Here is a 20406-nt window from a genome sequence, read left to right on the forward strand (position 1 = left end):
TTGTGCTCTTCTCAATTCTTGCTCAGTGAAGATTAATTTAGTGGAGATTTACCGACTCTTAGAGGAAAGCCATAATGATTTCAGAAATGTATTGCCTTCCAGGACTCTCCAGCTGAGTTAGCGCTCCACACCTCATTCTCCAGAAGAACGGGCAGCAGAGTGAAGGTAGGAATCCCAGTGGAAGAACAAAGTGAGCCCAGGCACAGTTGGCTGAAGTCCATGTGGACAGTGGCTTATTTTTAACCAGGCAGCTAGGATCCAAGGAATCTATGACTTGGAATCTATTTGTGGAAATGTCCTATATCATAGTGAAAGAGTTTATGAGACCTCACTGCCCTGGTCCTGTCCCGCCCAACACTCAAGAGACTAGCTAGAATATTTGGTCCCCAGTTTCACAATCCCCCAAGCCGCTTCAGTAATTGCTTTCCTTGACCATGAGACTTTCTCTGTCTAAGCCTCAGCCATGGAAATGAGATTAAAGGCACAGAGTGTGGTGAGGAGTACTGAGATCATGAAGAAGCGATGTTTTGTAACACCATAAAGTCGAATAAAAGGCCAAGGATACCAAGGAAGAGAATTTTTATAATTGCGGTACAGAAAAGTCAGGCTTTCCTGAAAACCCCTGGTCTCTAGCTAGGACTTGCACAGAACCGTCCCTAACAGTCATTTGATCTGCCTTAAAGATTGAGCTGGTCATGGATGTGGCTGTGGCATTTACCAAGCTGAGGATTAAGCTTCTCCGTTATGTCAGGGCTCAGAGGGGACATCCTGCCAGTAAGTTTGCCTTCACTGAGTGAGGGACAGCCTTCTTTGGAGGCGAGCTCGTGGCCCTGTGGCAGCAGAGTGTGCTCACTGGAATCTCTCAGAGGGTTGTAGAGGGGAAGGAGGAGAAGAGAGGGAGGTAAATTAGGAGATTTGGCCAGGGAGGATTTTGCCATGATAAGGATTTTGAGTTTCTCTCTTTGTGATTTGGAACCCACTGGAGGGTTTTGATCAGGTGAGCCATATGGGACAGAAGGGCACTTGTGGAAGGGAGACTGGTTTGGAAGATGTTGCACTAGTTCTTGGGATGGATATGGCAGGTTGGACCAGATGCTAACAATGGAGATGGTGAGAAGTAGCTAGATCTGGGACATATTTTGAAGGTCAAATCAACAGGATTTGATGGATTAGAAATTAAGAATGACTCTAAGGGCTGTGGCTTGAGTCACTGATGCCATCTGCTGATGCTGAAAGAGTTGGAAGGAGTATATTTGCAGGAGGCGGGCCATCATGAGTTTAGTTTTGGACCTATTGCAGTTAGATATTCAAGTGGATATGCCAAGAAGGCAGGTCTATAAATATGTCTATTGTTGAGAGGAGAGTTTGGAGCTGGAGATGCAAATTTAGGTGATATAAACATATAGATAATGTAAGTCTATGGTACTAAGTGAGACTACTTTGGCAGGATTGCAGCTGGAAAAGAAGAGGCACCAGGAGTGAGTCCTGGAGCAGTTCAATGTCAGGAGAAAGAAGAAAAGGAGGAAGAGATAGGAAGGGAGACAGAAAAAGGTAAGAAGCAAAGTGAAAAATGTGGTGTTGTAGAAATTAAGTGGATTTTTTTTAATATAGTGAGCCGTGATATGCTGACCTATGCCCATTGCTACTGATAGGTAAAATAAAGTAAGACTGGGAATTGATCATTGGAATCGGTCACTTATGGCTGTAATGATTAATTTTATGTATCAACTTGATTGAATTAAGGGATACCCACATAGCTGGTGAGGCATTTATTTCTGGGTGTGTCTGTGAGAGTGTTTCCAGATGAGGTTGGCATTTGAACTGAGAACAGAAGACCTGCCCTCCCAGTATGTTTGGGCACCAGATAGTTGGCTGGGGGTCCAGACAGAACAAAAAGGCAGAAGATAGGTGAATTCACTCTCTCTCTCCTGGAGCTGGGACATTTCTTCTCCCACCCTTGGATATCAGAAAACCAGTTCTTTGGCTGTGGACTCAGGGACTTGTATAAGTGCCCTTCCCCCTGACCAGGTTCTCCAGCCTTCAGGTTTAAAGACAGTTACACAATTGATGTCCCTGGTTCTGAGACTTCCAGACGCAAACTGAACCATTATAACAGTTTCTTCAGCTAGCAGACAGCCTATTACAAAACTTCTCTGACTCCACAATGACATGAGCTAACTCCCTACTAAGTCCGCTCTCCTCTCTCTCTCTCTCTCTCTATACACACACATATGCATATATATATTTATATATCTTATAAGTTCTGTTACTCTGGAGAACCATGACTAACACATATTTTGGAACCAGGATGGTTCTATAGAAACAGAATTTTAAGAATGTTTCCCTAATTGGTATGGGAGTTTCTGGAACTGGTTGTCCAATCTGATTAGACCAAAAAACGTTGAGGACTCTACTTACAATAGTACAGACATCATGGATAGTCCGTGGTGTGAACTGTTTATATGTAATCTGCATTGGATACTTATAAGAGGCAAGGAACTTGGTGATTCTGTATGTGATACTTTCAAACGTTTATGGAAAACTAAGGAATACAATGACGTTGGTTGACTGCTCCTAATGTAGGTGGACAAAATGATGGAAAAAAAAAAAAAAGACAGACCAGGGATTCAAATTCCAGGTTCTGGCTCCACATAGGTAAAGAGCTTCTCTGAGGGGGGCCCGAAAAGACCCTGGAATTTATTTATTAAAACATTGTATATTTATCCTGACATATTTAAACTTTAGTCATCTTCAAAGTACTCTCCATTTGATGCACTACACCTACTGAGACATTTTTTCCACTGCTCAAAACAGTTTTTGAACTCATCCATGTTGATGCCTTTTAGTGCTTCTGCTGTTTCTTGTGTCACCTCTTCCACATCAGAAAAATGTTTCCCTTTGAGGATTTCTTCATTCAAGGAAAAAAAAAAAAAGTTGTTCAGAGTGAGATCAGGTGAATAGGGAGGGTGGGGCACGGAGGTCATGCCATTTTGGGCCAAAAACTACTGAACACTCAGTGTGGTGTGTGCAGGTGCATTATCATGGTGGAAGAATTCGTCACCTGTTTGCCAGGACTTGAGACATTTCTTCTGCAAATCTGAATGCAGCCTTCTCAAAATTCCCAATAAAAACCTTGATTTATGGTTTGATCAGAGAAAGACATTCCAAGTGTACTATATACTACAAAAGGCCTACCCTCCAAAAGATAATTCTGTGTTTTCTTGTTTGTTTGTTTGTTTGTTTTGTATGTGCCCTAAAGAAGAATTTGCTCTCCTATAGCTCAGGGCTGAAATTGATGAAAATCAAACACAAGCACTCATCATGTGATTGACTGAAGTTGGATTCTGAGTCTCTGAGGGCATCCACCGTTAAAGTGAAAGCATCAGTTAGGAAAGAGTGGGATCCCTTAAGTGGAATGAGGATGCGTGGGAAAACCATGATGAAGCTGGGAATACTGAGCTCTTTCATTCAGATGGGTCTTTTCTCTCAGTGGAGGCAGTCTCCCATCCCCAATGGTAGTGGCTTCCTCACCCTCAGCAGTATTGGCCTTTCCACCATTGTTTAAGGGAAATGACCCTGTGTTGCTTTAGAAGACAGTAATGGCCTTCCCTGAGACAGTTGTCAAGGGAGACACTGTAGATTCTTCTCATGTCCCATCCTCCCACCCCTCATTGTTTCTAGACCACAACCACACTCATGTCCCGTAAGTCCCTAAAGGTGAGGTAAAAAGTGTGACCATGAGGAGTGCACTACACTCCATAAGGAAGATTTGAGTTTTCAACATATACAAGCAGAAGTCTGGGGGATGTGTGGGAATGGACATCAGAGGTATGGGATTGCCAGGCATGGTGGCTTAGGCCTGTAATCCCAGCACTTTGGGCGGTTGAGGTGGGAACATTACTTGAGCCCAGGAGTTTGAGATCAGTCTAGGCAACATAGTGTAGTGATCTTTTTTCTACAAAAACAAATTTAAGAAATTAGCCAGTTGTGGTGGTGTGCATCTGTAATCCCAGCTACTTGGGAGGCTGAAGCAGAAGGATCGCCTGAGCACAGGAGATCAAGGCTATGGTAAAACATGGTCATGCCATTGCACTCCAGCCTGGGCAACAGAGTGATACTCAAAAGAAAGAAAGAAAGAAAAAAAGAAAAAGAAAGAAAGAAAGAAAGAAAGAAAGAAAGAAAGAAAGAAAGAAAGAAAGAAAGAAAGAAAAGGAAGGAAGGAAGGAAGGAAGGAAGGAAAGAAAGAAAGAAAGAAAGAAAGAAAGAAAGAAAGAAAGAAAGAAAGAAAGAAAGAAAGAAAAGAAAAGATATGGGATAATGGAAGAATCATAAAGTTGGATCAGGCCAAACTGATGAAGATCGGCCCACTAAGTAGAGATTCTGTATTTGATGTTGTAGCTCCAAGAGTTAGAAGGGGCTCTGACAGTTTGGTTGCTTGACTGGCTGAAACATGGACCAAAAGGTGGCCCATTTTCTCTGGAGAGCCCTGATTACTACAGGAACCTTGGCAAGAGTAGTGTCTGTAGAATGGATTCAAGAGGTGAAGGGGGTGAGGGAGAGGAGACAGCATGATGGACAATTCTTTTGAAGGGTTTTGTTATAAAAGGGAGAAGAGGAGAAAGTTCTTAGAAGGTGGTAGGTATGTGATCAAAGGAGAATTTCTTTTTAAAACATGTTTACTTATTGATGGGACAATTCAGTAAGGAAGAAGAAACTGAAGCTATGTGAGAAAGAGAAAGTGATGGCAGGAGCAAAGTTCTTGTGTGGACCTGATCCAGGACTCATGGAGAGGGTTTGACACAGTTGCAGTCAGTGAATGATAAGGTTGGGATTTAAGCCTGTCCGGCAGTAGAGCCAACAAGTATAACTACTACGCAGGCTGCCTAGATCCATCGTTTAAAATATTTGGAAGCAGCAAAATAAACAAAAAAACAGTCTTAAAATTCGTAGAAGTTGAGGGGGGAGACCAGGAGCTTACCAGCTCAGTTTCCCAGCTCCTCTAGTGTCTGCTGCTGTGACACGGCACCATATACTGGTGGCTTATAAACAACAGACATTTATTTCTCACAGTCCAGGAGCTGGATGTCTGAGATGAGGATGCCAGCATGGCTGGGTTCTGCCCACTTATTGTGTCCTCACATGGGGGAATAGCTCTCTGGTGTCTTAGGAGAACACTAATCCCATCCATGAGGTGATACTCTAAACAACTCCCTAAGGCCCCACCTTCTGAACTATCACATTGAAGATTAGATTTTAATATAAGAATTTCAGGAAGGCTACAAACATGCAGTCTGTAACATCCTCCACTCTCCCAAAACCCTTGAAGCAACATCTCAGAACTCTGAGACCCCAGGGAATATAGGCCAAAAAGCTGTGGCCTAGATCATTCTTTTACACTTGAGTCCCTAATAATGTGACTGTATGGTCCTTAAATCTCCTCCCTGTTTAGGACACTGGTTAGGTCCATCTGCTCCAGCTCTGTGACAACAGCCAAAATGAGTGGAATGAAAGAATAAAAATATTTGCTTCCTATTGACTCAGGCGTCACTTCCCCCACTTCCCCAGAAAACAAAAACCTGAGAAGTCATTTACAAAACAAGGCATCCTCAGGGAGATGGCAATCTTGTTAACAGTTTAGGCTTGTCTGCATGAACATCTGTTTTAATAGCACATCTGCATGGGTGTAGTACTTAGCAGGGTGACCTAGGTTTTGTCTTAGAGAATTTAATGGATTTTTCCTTTCTTGTTTTAAAGCCCTTTCCCTACACAATTAGTCAGTTGAAAGTGAAATCGTTCTGCTCGGTCCTGAAACAGAAGATCGATACTGTTGGGTGATGCAGTGTGTGAAGTCCCAGGTAGCAGCCATAGCTAATGAAGCAGCGGATAAGTGATTTCACTAGTGTCTGAGCTCTGACTCCAGGAAGAAGCACAGGAATGCTGCCCAAAGGGCCACTCTGCCAAAAAAGGAGTAACGAGGGTGGATTCTGACTGAGACAGATGCAATGTAAAGCCAGGTATGGGGGAGGGATGCACAGCTAGCCGTGGAGAGTCCAGGGTAGAGGATCACACAGTCCTGGCAGCTGGGTACCAAAAAGGGTATAAACACAGTGGCTATATCTCTAGTGAAACATTCCATTTGACTATTTGTTCATTCATCTAGTCAAGGAATACTTACTGAGTACCTGTTGTGTGCCAAGAAACTTGTGAGGTACTGGGAAGATAAACATGACATAATCCTTACCCAAAAGAAGCAAATTGTCCAGTGGGTCAATGGAAATCAAATTGAACTTGATAATTATACAACACTGGGGGCACATCCAATGATGGAGATATGTACATGGGTTATTCTTATTCCATATTTCAATATTTTCATCTCATTTTTTCAAATTAATTCCCTAAAAGGAGAACTTAAAGAGTGTTTATTTGGCTCAGTGACAACTCTTTTCATGTCTAGCATACAGAAGGAGCCACATAAGATTGCAATTGAAATCAGAGGGCAGTTTTTACTTGTTTTCACAGGCATTATTTCATAAGTTCCTTAGACTAACCCTTCAGAAAAGATAGAACTAAGTATTATTATCCTCTTTTTCTAACAGAGTAATAACACATCAGAAATGATGTTTATCAGCTAATTCCCATTATGGCATCAATAACTGATAAGTGCACAGTGTGTGGCCAATCCAGAAATCTATGCATTTTTAACACGGGTCAGTGTCCTTACTCAGAGGCCTGACTCAGATCTGAATTTCAGATAAGGCATCAATCACAAGCTAATATTTTGTGGGTGATGGAGAATTGCTTGGCATCCCTCAAATTACACCATAAAGCCCCAGTTGCCATGGACAATACAGTCATGCGCCGCATAATGACGTTGCGGTCAACAACAAGCCCTTTAAACGACAGTGATCCCAAAAGATTATAATGGAGCTGAAAAATTCCTATAGCCTAGTGATGCTGTAGCCATTGTAACATCATAGTGCAATGCGGTACTCATGTACTTGTGATGCTGGTGTAAACATACTTATTGTATTGCCTGTCGTGTAAAAGTATAGCACATCCAAGTTACATGCAGTACATAATGTTTGATAATAACAAATGACTATGTTACTGGATTATGTATTTACTGCACTATACTTTTTATTTCTATTGTTATTCTACTTATATATAAAAAAGTTAACTGCAAGGCAGTCTTAGGCAGGTCCTTTAGGAAGTGTTGCAGAAGAAGGCATTGATATCACAGGAAATGACAGCTCCATGTATGTTATTGCTTCTGAAGATCTTCCAGTGGAACAACATGTGGAGGTGGAAGACAGAAATATTGATGATCTTGACCCAGTGCAGGCCTAGGTTAATGTGTATTTTTATGTCTTAGCTTTTAACAAAAAAGTTTATAAAAAACCTATACAGATCTACCATTTTAAGTCTTTTATATCATATTTTTACTGTACCTTTTCTGTTTAGATATACGAATGCTTACTATTGTGTTACCAAGTACCTATAGTATTCAGTACAGTAATATGCTATGCAGATTTGTAGCCTAGGAGCAATAGATCGTACCATCAAGCCTAGGTGTGTAGTAGGCTACACTAACTAGGTGTGTGTAAGTCTACCTTATGATGTTTGCACAACAAACAGTCTAAGAACACATTTCTCTGAACACTCTCATCATTAAGAAACACATGACTATTCTCCTTTTCTTGGCAGGGAGTGGGTGTGTGGTCCCACTCCCTGTAATCTATGGAGGCAGAGGGAAAGGGCTCAGTCCCCTCGGTGTCATGTCTTGGTTGCTGGAGGCTTCCTGTCTGCCGATTCTGTCCTTAAGTGCAAGGACACCAGGCTAAAAAAAGAAAAAAGAAAACACAGGCCTTTATTTTATAGGCCTCAACAAAGTTTTCACAAGGATATGTGAGAATTAGATCCCTCTTCATTTTTAAGATATGTTTATCCATATTTACTTAGGAAGCCTCAGATTGAGCACTTCTCCAAGACCACGTAACTAGGAACTGAGATTTGAAATAAGAGATCTAATTCCAAGAATGATGCTCTATCTGTAATCTGGACCAAATCTTTAAAAAGCTGACTAGATCACGTCTGGGGATTAGATCATGCTGGAGTTCTGGGCCTGGCTACCTTTTAGTGAAAAACTCTTTAACTCCTCAGGTGTGAACTGGGATAACATAACTAACTGTCACCTGTGAGAAGCCAGCTCCTCCTGGCTCCCACCTCTAGCACCAGGATGTAGGATACTGTTAACAGCACTACCCCTTCAGCAAGGGAACCCAAGTGCAAATCTCAGTTCTGCCACCTAACAGCTGATAACCTTGAGAGAATTACTTTATTCCTTTGTGTTTCAGTAAATGCAAGTGAGAATATTACCCCCACCTTCCACAAAGGACTATTGGGAGTGTTAAATGATTTAATACACATGAAGTGCTTAGATTAGTATTTGTACCAAGTAGAAATTATATAAAGTTATATATTATCTTTCTGCACAATTTTTACTCTTCTTTCAACCAGCATTTAGCACAAAAATGATCAGGGACTGCTTAAAGTTATATGCTTTAAAAATGGCCAGAAGTTTTATATAGAAATCCAGACGCTGACTGAGTATGGCAGCTCATGTCTGTAATTCCAGAACTTATGGAAGATGAGGTGGGAGAATGGCTTGAGGCCAGGAGTTTGAGGTCAGCCTGGGCAACATGGCGAGACCCTGTTTCTACAGAACAACAAGAACAAAATTAGCTGAGCATGGTAATATGCACCTGTAGCCCCAGTTACTTGAGAGGCACTTAACATACCTAGTTTCCTGACATGGTTGTAACAATCCTATGAGGTGGATACTATTACACCTGCTTTTCTTTAAGGAAATTGAAGCTCAAGTTAAGCAATATCCCCAGTCACTATGGTCACAGAGCAGGTAAACAACTGAGCTAGGATTGAAAGTGACACTGATCTAACTTCAGGTATGAGGATCTCACTCTACTTTTTTTTTTTTTTTTGAATTGGAGTCTCACTTCATTGCCCAGGCTGGAGTGCCGTGGCAAGCTCAAGGCTACCCCACCATCAACCTGCTAGGCTCAGGCAATCCTTCTGCCTCAGTCTTCCAAGTAGCTGGAGCTACAGGTGTGCGCTACCATGCCCAGCTAAATTTTTTGATTTATTGTAGAGATGAGGTCTTGCCAAGCTGCCCAGGTTGTTCTTGAACCCGTGGACTCAAGCAATCCCCACACCTCGGCCTGCGAAATTGCTGGGATTACAGTCTTGAGCCACCACGCCTGACCTCACTCTACTTTTATGAACAAAATTTATTTTATTACATAATTAGACCTAAATTGAAGATACAAATGTCACTGGGAGAGGTATCACTGATATATGCTCATATTAGGGAATAAGACTGCTATCAGATCTTTCTTTGTAAACATGATTTGATAAGCAAGAGAGCTGAGGAGAGACTATGCATGATAATAAGTAGCATAAAAGAAGTGAATGGGACAGGCAAAGAGAACAAAATATGGAGAAGTGTATTAGTTTCCCATTGCTGCTGTAACAAATTACCACAGAGTGGCTTAAACAATATAAATTTATTATCTTACAGTTCCGTAAGTCAGAAGTACAACATGGGTCTCTCTAGGCTAAGATCAGGTTACTGGTAGAGCTAGTTTCTTTCTGTAGACTCTAGGGAAGAATCCATTTCATTGCTTATTCAGAATTGAGTTACATGGTGTTGTAAGGCTGAGCTCCCCATTTCCTCACTGGCTGTCAGTTGGGGTAGCCCTTAGCTTCCAGAGGCTTCTCTCTGGTCATTACATATGGCCCCTACTCCTCAGAACCAGTAATAGGGTATCAAATCTTTCTCATACTGCCATCTTCAGACTCATTCTTCTGCCTTTAGTTGTCGTATCTTTTTGATCAATCTGAAAGGGTTATCCACTTCTAAAGATGTATGTGATTATATTGGACCCACCCAAGTAACCAAGGATAATCTCCCCATCTGAAGGTCCTGATGCATTTAAAAAAAAAAAATTTTTTTTTTTTTTAAGAGACAAGATCTCATTATATTGCCCAGGCTGACCTTGAAATCCTGGCCTCATGTGATCCTGTTGCTTTGACCTCCCAAAGTGCTAGGATTACAGGCTTGAGCCACCACACCCAACCAGAGTTCTTTATGCTTAATTACATCTGCAAAGTAAGGTAATGTATTTCAGGTTCTGGGTAATGGGGCATGGATATTTTTGTGGAGAGGCATTGTGCTGCCTTTTGTAAGAGGGTTGCCTGGGGGTTACCCACGAACTGTGCCTGCCTCACAGCTTTGTCTTGGGTCTTGATGTTTTGCTAATTCCCCCATATTGTTCTTTTGAGTGGATCAGAAAGGTCAGGATGAAGACTAGGGTTAGAAAAGCTCTGAGGTGCTAATAGATCCTGACCTACCTCCAAAGGGTTTTTTTTGGCCTACCAGCCTTCCCAGTGTCCCTTTAAAGCAATTTGTAGTCTGTTATCCTGTATCATTAACCTAATTAGTGTAATTGCACCCAATTACGTAATCAGTGTAAATACATGAAGAATCCCATAATTAGACGATGTAATTAGGTAATTAATAGATGACGTGGGAAAAATCCATAGAAAACATTCTGAAATGGACATGGTGCCTGCACGAAGCAGGCAATTTGTTTAACTTCAGCATCACAGCCAACTCCCTCTGTTCAGGAAGAGAGATCCACAAATTAATTAGAATCCAGTCATAACACTTTTGTTTTAAAAATTCCTGCTATCTTGTATTGTGTCTTTTCACTCCCAATTTTATAAATATACAGCCAGGATCTCCCTCTTTGCTGCTCCTGGGGAAGGATACTTCTCCCACGGAGCCGAATAGGTTGAAAAAAATCTGGTTCAATGTAAAGCAGATTTGACACTGTGTCTATAGATAGAATGAGACTGTTATTAAGGCCATGTCTGTATGACTGAAATAACCAGACCGCACCCGAAGCAGAGTTGGGTCGCTTAGTTGACAGTTTTACCACTTGCTCACATGGAGCAAAGTCTATCTAAGCAAAGGCATGTATTCTTTGAGTAGATCCTGCAATCTTGGGAGCTCATGGAGAAAGAGGGTCCAAGGGTTCTGACAATTCTATCTCGAAATAGAGCTTCCGTTTATCCACTTCTGTCTGCCTCTATGGCCACCCCCCAAGGTCCAGCCATTGATAGATCTCTCACCTGACCTACCACAGCATCATCCTGACCTAAATCTTTCCATTCATTCCCACCCTTCATCCAATCTATTCTCCTTAAGCAGCTAGAGTGTTCTTAAGATCAATCTACTGCTTGAAACTTCTTAATGAGAACGCCTACATCTTTCTTTTTTCTTTTCTTTTCTTTTTTTTTTAGTCAGGGTCTCACTCTGTCACCCAGGCTGGAGTGCAATGGCCCAATCATGGCTCTCCACAGCCTCAAACTCCTGGGTTCAGGTGATCCTCCTGCCACAGCCTCCCAAGTAACTGAGACTTTAGGTGTGAACCAACACACCTGGCTACTTTTTAAAATTATTTTGTATAGAGGAAGTCTCACTATGTTGCCCAGGCTGGTCTCAAAATCTTGGGCTCAAGCAATCCTTTCATCTTGGTGCCCCAAACTGCTGGGATTATAGGTACGAGCCACTGCACCTAGCTTAGAAAACTTATATCTTTAACATGGCCTACAAAGTCTTAGGTGATCAGATCCCTGTCCACTTCTCAAGCTTTCCTTACCCCCTCTTTCTAATACCTTCCTTCTACATTGGTTCCCTTCCATGTCTTCAGATGCACTAAGCCTTTTCTCACCTCAGCACTTTCCCACAGCTCTTTCCTTGACTTGGAGCATGGAACTTACTCTTTGTCATTTACAACCTCAATTCATTCTTTCCCTGGGTCTGTAGTTCCTAAGAGAAGCTTTCTACCCCTTAATTTAAAACATTTCCTCATTACAATCTCTCATAACATATTATACATTTTCTTTGTGGCATTCAGCACAATCTGTGATTCTGCATTTATTATCTGTGATATTATTTTATGATCTGTGCTGGTCACTAGATTGTAAATGTCATGAAGACAACAACCGTGTTTATTTTGCTCACTGCTGAATCCCAAGTGTCTAGCACATAGTAGAAACTCAATAAATATTTGTAGAATTAATAATGTGTCGTAAGTGGGAGCTCTGAGAAACAAAAGAAGTTGTCATACCAGTGGCAGGGGTCAACTCAGACCAGCAAGGTGAGACGCTAAAAGGGTACTTGGTCCCACAGACATAAACGAAGAGCAACTGCATGGGAGACTGATCTTTTGGGGGATGGCCACTGTCTCTTCTTCATAAAGGCAGCCACAAAAACTTGCTATTTATGTGCATGTCTTAAAGAATGGTGCTTAGAGAGAGAAATAAGCTACTTTCTCCTTTTTTCTAATCTGATGATAGAGTGAAAGACAAAGACTACAGTTTGTACATTGGCTGTTATAGGTGGTTAGCATGGATTAAATAAATAAATCTGCTGCATCATGTCCATCTCTGAAAAACCAATTTACAAAGAGTCAGACAGATGCTGGGTAACAGCTCTAGCGAACCTCTTGTCCAAGTTCTCTGATAGAGAGCCAACTGAATCCATTAAGTGAACATCTAACTTCTCCTCATTTGCAGTTGTGATGAGACTGGCTTTTTTTCACTCTTCTTTTAGATTTATCCTTCTCCTTAGAGAGAAATCTATGCAGTTTTTGCTGTTAACCAAATGCAGACATATTATTAAACTGGTCTTCACTTTCTGCCTTGCATTATACATCCTGGAGAAAGACAGTGGGTAGGTTGAGACAATATACCCATCTAGTGATATAGACTTAGAGTCTCCACTATAAGCAAATGGAAGGGTAAAAAAAAAAAGGATGACTATTCTTTGAACAAGACTATTCAAGTCACAAAAAGTAGTCAACCCTCCTATGTTTCCAAACACTGAACCAAGCAAATCAAAGGTAGCATCAGGCTGGATTTTCTTTTTATTAGTTGAGTGCTATTGCAGTTAGAGTCACTTTTCTGATAGACATTTGATTGTTCTGTTATAATTTAACTAATCTATTCACTCACTTGTTGGGAGCCATGGAGGCCCACTGAGCATTAGGAATCAGGAAGGGCCATTGACCCCGAGACCACTAGGATGCGTTCGGGAGCTATTGACCCCATTTCCTCCCCCTTTCTACTCAGCACTAACCAGATTAAGCTCCTGTGAGCTCAAAACATAAAAACTCTGAGACCGGGACGAACACAAGCTAACTTTAGAAGCTCATTGCTCCCATTCTTCCACAAACTGCAGTTTTGGCTTCCACACAACTTACAACTCAAACTCGGGTCACATCTAAGAGCCTTAATATTGGTCACAGGCTTCTGGGTCATGATCTTAGGATTTATTGAAGTTGAATAAGGTGTAAATTGTAGAATATAGTTTTAGAAGACAGCTATTTTGTTCAAAGAATGCAGCTGGGTTACTTGCAGGAAGCCCACTGTGAACTTTGGACTGGGCCACATTCCAAACATTCTGGGATGGGCCACTTTAGTTTGTAAAGTAAGTACTTAAGTCTCTATAGAATTGTTTAACTTGGTATTACTATGAAAAGGGTTTATAGGTGATATGAAAAGGGTTTATAGGCAGTACAAAAAGGGTTTAAAGGCAGTCATGGATTAAGGTTTCATGGATTAGGTTTAACATCTGTTATGGGATTATACCTGAAAGAACATCTGGTGGGTGGGGAACACCCCTCACACACCTAACAGTGTATAAAAGACCTGTTGTAATTCCCAATAAATGGCTTCTGCACTAGACAGGGGTCCAGTCTCTCTCTCTCTGTCTCTCTGTCTCTCTGTCTCTCTCTCTCTCTCTCTCTCTCTTTCTTCTACCCCCCCAATCGCCGACACCATCTCCACCTTTGGGATACCCTGAACCTGGCTGGAGTTGGACTCCGGCACTCACTCATTTATTCTTTAATAAATATTTCCTGGACCCCTTCTACTTACTTGGCACTCTACTAGACACTTATAATACACAGAATCCTCTTCCTAACAATTTGCCTCCCCACATAAACCAGATCTGTGGGTCAGTCCTCCAAGAGCATTAAGAACCAAGATCATTTTCAGGAAGATAGATGGCTACATTTGAATTTACAACCCATGCCAGAGGACACAGATGACAAGTCTACTGAATTGGCATGACCAAGATAGACATGGTCTCTTCTTTCACAGGACTTAGTCTAGTTAACAAAGTAGGCTACAAGTAATTCTAGTTGATTGTGAAGGGAATTATACTAGGGAAAGCACAGGGTGCATGATAATACATTTTGGGAAAATCTGAGTTAGTCTAGGGCCTCAGAAAAGACCTCCTGAAAAAACTGATATTTATGCTGAGATTGAAAAGACAGACTGCAAGATAAGGGGTTGCTTGGTATTGTACACACACACACACACACACACACACACACACACTTTTTAAGAAAATGAATGCGTATGCAGTATTAGTAATGCAGGCATTAATTAGGAGGACTGTTCAAAGACCTGAAAGTGAGAGGGTACATGGCATATTCATTATGCTGAATGGAGGAAGAGAAATATGACTAAGGATTGTATGTTCTTAGGGAAAGAATGTCTTCCCCCTGCCCCTAGCAGGAGGAGGCTCCTTGAGGACTAGGACATTCCTATTTTACATTTTGTATGTAAAATATTTTTTTAAATGTTGGAAATGAATGTCCAGATGACCCAAGGCTAGTCTATATGATTCTTTAAAGAAGGTGACTTATAGAAGGATGGTGCTGTAAGAAATTTCAAATGAGAATTATGGAAGCAAGCTTTTTATACTCTCACTTCTACCAACCTGCCTTCTCCCTGCAAATCCATATCTCTGGGTCAGTCCTCTCAAGGGCTGGAGTAATCAGCACCATTTTCAAGGAGATAGATGGCTACAACTTGGTTTACTCTCTGCGCCAACAGGACACACAGATAGTATGTCTGTTGGATTGGGCTGACCAACCTCCACAGTGTGAGGCAGCATCAACGGCTCCAGTGAGATACCAGCAGGCACATATATTGATCGTAAATAATATCTTGATGTCCTATAGTAGATCATAAATCAAAGAGATCTTGAGATAGCTTTCTCTCTGGTTTGTTCCAATAAGCTGAATTCTGACTTGAAACATTTCTTCTTCGAGTTGGAGCATGACCTGGGCCTCTTGCCCACTGCAGTTCAAATCCTTTTCTTAACCTCTGCTTCCACAGAGCTTGGAGAGCTTATTATAACTATCTGTCTCAGTGTACAGATCCCTGGAATAACCAAGGAGTTGTAGAGCCTTCCTACTCTGCTCTCTGTCAATACTCAGTAGTAAATACCCTGATGGTTACTTGTTGAGTTGCACTATTGTTTGCAAGTCAACTATTTCCCTCAGTTTTAACACTAAATATTACATAGATTTATAGAGTTAGAAAGAACCATATAGTTCACCAAATTCATCTCTCTCTTTGATAACTGGAAGAGAGAGAAAATGATTTCCTTGAGCATATTCAGGACTTTAAGAAGGAAGAGTGACCTACCTAATTGGAGTTTGGAAGAAGGAACTGGTTATGCTTGGTTCAGTCCCTACTGAGTGGGTATTCTAGTTGGTTTTCTCATCATGGGGTGGGCTTCTGGGGTAAGTTTTACCTCTGTGGAAGGTGAAGTTGGTCATCTGTCTGTGATTTGATGGGTAGATTTAACTCTGGGATAAAATATTGTACAGTCCATTGTTGCTGTGGATCAACTCATGTCCTCCAATCTAGCCTGTTATAAAGTTGATGTTACAATCTCCATCTGTCAAATTCCTGGGCCTATCTCTTACTGGTTCTAAATAAAGAGGGAAAGAATAATGTAATGTTATTTCCTGTGTGTATATCTATATATTATATATATATAATTGTGTGTGTGTGTATATATATATAATATATAAAATATTTTTTATTTTATTTATTTATTTTTTTAATCAGGGTCTCATTCTGTTACCCAGGCTGAAGTGCAGTGGTATAATCACGGCTCACCACAGCTTTAACCTCCTAGGCTAAGTTAATCCTCCCATCTTGGCTTCCTGAGCAGCTGGGACTATAGGTATGCACCACTACCACCAGCTAATTTTTGATATTTGTAGAGACAAGATCTCACCATGTTGCCTAGGCTGGTCTCAAGCCTCTGGGCTCAAGCAATCCTCCTGCCTTGGCCTCCCAAAGTGCTGGGATTACAGGCATGAGCCACTGTGCCTGGTCAATTTACTGGATACTCTTAAAGTTCCAATAGGGACTCTTTAACATTGTTGGTCACATTAATGTGATGATCTTTAAAACTTACTGCTACCTTAGCTTCAGTCACTGCCCCTACCCTACCTCTACCTCTGAATCGTTTAGCCACCACGCTATCAGAGTGACAGTGCAACAGAGGCAACTCCGTTTCTGGAGAGATTTGATGACTTTCCCAAGGCCCTATTGCCTTTCTGACTGTCTAGAGTTCCTGAAATTCTACCACTGCTGATTCATTATTTAGGTTCCACATTTGTTTTTAGAAGAAATTCTTAATACACATGTCTTATCTGGCATTTTCATAGAGCGAATTATAGATGAAGAAGTATGGGTTTTAGATTTGAATAGAAAAAATTTGACTGGGTGTGGTGACTCAGGCCTGTAATCCCAGCACTTTGGGAGGTCGAGGTGAGGGGATTGCCTGGGCCCGCGGGTTCGAGAACAGCCTGGGCAAGTTGGCAAGACTTCATCTCTACAATAAACCAAAGAATTAGCCGGACGTGGTAGTGCACACCTGTATTTCCAGCTACTTGGAAGGCTGAGCCGAGGGGATCACCCGAACCCAGCAGGTCGATGCTGGGGTGGCTGTGAGTGTGCCACTGCACTCCAGCCTGGGCGACAGAGTGAGACTCCAACAAAAAAAAGAAAAAAAGAAAAACAAATCTGAATCTCAGGTTTCTCACTGAAAAAATGGGGATGTATCAACCAAAAGAGGTCAGGCTATCTTACAATAAAAACCAGTTCTAACATCTTCATGGCTTAACACAAAGAAGGTTTATTTCTAATTCCATAAAGTCTGTGGTTAGTCCAGGCAATTATCTTCTATGTTGCTTTCTTTTGCAGCAACATCATTTGGAAGAAGCAGCCCCCTAGGACTTTATGGAAGAGGAAGAGGGGACCATAAGGTAAAGCAGTGGCAATTATACATGGATGTGAGATATGTCACTTCTACTCATCTTTCTTTGTCCATAAGTGGTCACATGGCTATGCCTAACTATAAGGGAATGAGGAAGTTTAAGTTTTTGTTGGCAGGAGCTAGAGGAGAACCAGAAATGGGAGAAAATTTGGACTACTATAGAAGGATAATTCAGTTTTATCCTACAAGGTTGTTGTGAGTTCAGTGGGATAATCTATATACAATTGATGACACCTGGTGGGCATCCCATAAATGTCACCTGAGATTTAGGTGGCAGGGAAAAGTAGAAGCAGAGACAAGGAAGCCACAGTGGATGTTCTGGGAATCCAGAAGAGACTGCACAACTGACCTGGGTGCCACGTATTTCAGAGAAGGCATGGAAAAAGGTGGATCATGCTCATTTTGTTCCTCTTCTCAGTCCCAGTAGCCCCTGTGGGCAATGCAACACATTATGCCACGTGCACATGCTTACTGACCCTCATCAGATGAGGGGCAGAGAGGACAAAAAAAAATTCTGTGACTATGTTCTCCATGTCTAGCACCATTCTCATTGCACACATTCATTTTCTTACTGAATCCTTCTAGCAGTACTGTAAAAGAAGTTATGTATACCCTGTGGGCAAGGAAGCTGACTCGTACAGATGTTACGTTGCCTTCTCATGTTCCAACACTGGAGAGCTTATGTTGGAGCTGAGTTTCAATCCAGATCTCTCCCTCTTGCTCTCCGTCTCTCTGTCTCTCTCTCTCTCTTTCACTCTTGCTCTCACTCTCTTTCTCTCTTAGAGACAGAGTCTTGCTCTGTCACCCAGGCTGGAGTGCAGGGGGTTCATTTATAGCTCACTGTAGCCTTGAACTCCAGGGCTCAAGTGATGCTCCTGCTTCAACCTCCCAAGAAGCTGGAACTATAAGTACATGCCACCAGACCCAGTTAATTTTATTTTTATTGTAGAAATGAGGTCTTACTCTGTTCCCCAGGCTGATTTCTAACTTCTGGTCTCAAGCAGTCTTCCCACCTTGTCTTCTCCACCACACTCAGCCTTCAACCCAGGTATCTCTAATTCCAAAGCTTTTAATTTTCCTACCACCTAGGGTTGGGCTGTTTCTCTCTACTATGTCATCTTTAACATAGTGCCTGTCACACACCAGTACATGCTTGTGAAGGAAGGTTGCACTTGGGGACTTTAGTTCTGGAAGGAGCAAACTTCTTAGATCTGCCCAGGTACCATCCGGACAGGAGATGGCCAAGTGTGTGTTTGGTTTGGTAAGAAAATCTGACTGAATCATGGGGCTCATTATCCAGTGTTTACATGTATGTTAATAATTATTTCTCAGTTTGGCAAACAGGGACTCTGGGAAGAAGTACGCAAAAGCCAGGAAAAAAACCTAGAAGTCTCAGAGATAGCATTAAGATGAAAAACATGAGGCAACTAGCGTTAATCTCTCCTACAAAGTAAACAAGACAGAGAGAGTTTCCTCAGCACCTAGAGAGGAACAGGTCCAGTAGCATGCCCATTGGTCACCAAAGGAGTGATAAAAACCACTTAGAGCAAAGAGGAAGAAAAACATCCATTGACCTTGGTTGGAACTGGCCAGACTCTTGTCTGTACCTTTACAGTCTACCACAGTCTCTGGACTTAGTGGGAAAGGTGACTGAAGGGAATTCAGGAGTTCTGTGCTCCTGCTGTGAACTTTCAGGGACCCCTGAGCCTTGCAGGACTCCAGTCCTCATGGGAAACTGCCTTACCCACTGCCATACCCACAGCCATACCCACAGTTGTGCTCTGCCAAAGCCCACATGGAGTGGTGCAGGAAGAAATTAAGGCTTGAGCAAAGCTGTCCTCCATTTCCCAGGAATTCAATCCTTGTGGGGCAGTGCAGCTGCATTCCAGCTGGCCTGGGAAGGGATGGGATCTAAGGGAAAACTCCACAACTGCAGACAGTTCCTGGCTGGGTGTGCTACCTGAGAACACCTGAGGCCCCGAGGCCAGCTGCACTGGACATTCAGACCACAGATTGCCTGAGGCCAAGGTGGGAGTCAGGTGGGATGTGTTGCATAGTAACCTCTCATTCTCCATGTAAACTCTTCTGTACCTGCCCTACACAATAGCATATACCAGTGGCCTGGAACTTCCTCCTAATCCCCACTGAGGTAACCAAGAATGCACACTTGTGAGGTGCTTCAACTTCCTTCTGCTCTCCTCTTGAAGGCTCAAAACAGACAGAGGACTTGGGAAATCCCCAGAGCCACACCCTTGGCCTAGGTTGACTGAACACTTACTTGGATCAACACTTGCTAAGGAGAATACCTTGGATCAACACTGCTGGCTTTCTTCCACAAGCACCACCTCCTGACTGGAGGTCAACAGTACAGCCCAACACATTGGATAAAATGTCTTAGCTTTGAAAAAGGATTGATCCCAAACCCCAGCTAACACTACTTTCCATTCAATCCAGCTACTCAGGACATGGTGAACCAGTGCAGGTACCCAGCACAGGACTGTCACATCTAACAATTGAGAAGCTCAACACAATAAGGCTATATATAACCAAGGGATCCCCACAGTGCCTACATCAGCCCCTTACCAATCTCAAGTAAGAAGAAGCAGTCTACCCAAATGAGAAGGAACCAGAAAAAGAATTCTGACACTATATTAAAAAAGTGCTCCAACATCTCTAAAATATCACACTAACTTTTCAGCAAAGAATGCCAACCTAAATGATATTTTTAAAATTCTAGACATAGAATTCAGACGGTTGATTATAACATTGATCAATGAACTTCAGGAAAAAATTGAAATCCAATTAAATAAATTAAAAAAAAAATCTATTCAGGACATGAATGAAACATTTTCCAAAGAGATAAGCACCTTAAAAAAAGTGGAAGTTCTGGAATTGAAAAACATCGTTTAGGGAAGTACAAAATACAGTGGAAAGTTTAACTGTAGACTAGCACGAGCAGAAAAAAAGATCTCAGAACTTAAAGATAAGACTTTTGAATTAACCCAATTAGGCAACAATAAAGAAAAAAGAATCAAGAGAATGAAACAAAGTGTCCAAGCATCCAAATCTAAGAATCATAGATTTTCCTGAGGAAAAAGAAAAAGCAACAGGCTTGGCAAACCTATTTGAGGGAATAATGAAGGAAAAGTTTCCTGGTCTTGCCAGAGATTTAA

The sequence above is a fragment of the Carlito syrichta genome, unplaced genomic scaffold (assembly GCF_000164805.1).
Source record: "Carlito syrichta isolate Samal-C Ts95f unplaced genomic scaffold, Tarsius_syrichta-2.0.1 Scaffold308261, whole genome shotgun sequence".
In the NCBI taxonomy this organism is placed as follows: Eukaryota; Metazoa; Chordata; class Mammalia; order Primates; family Tarsiidae; genus Carlito; species Carlito syrichta.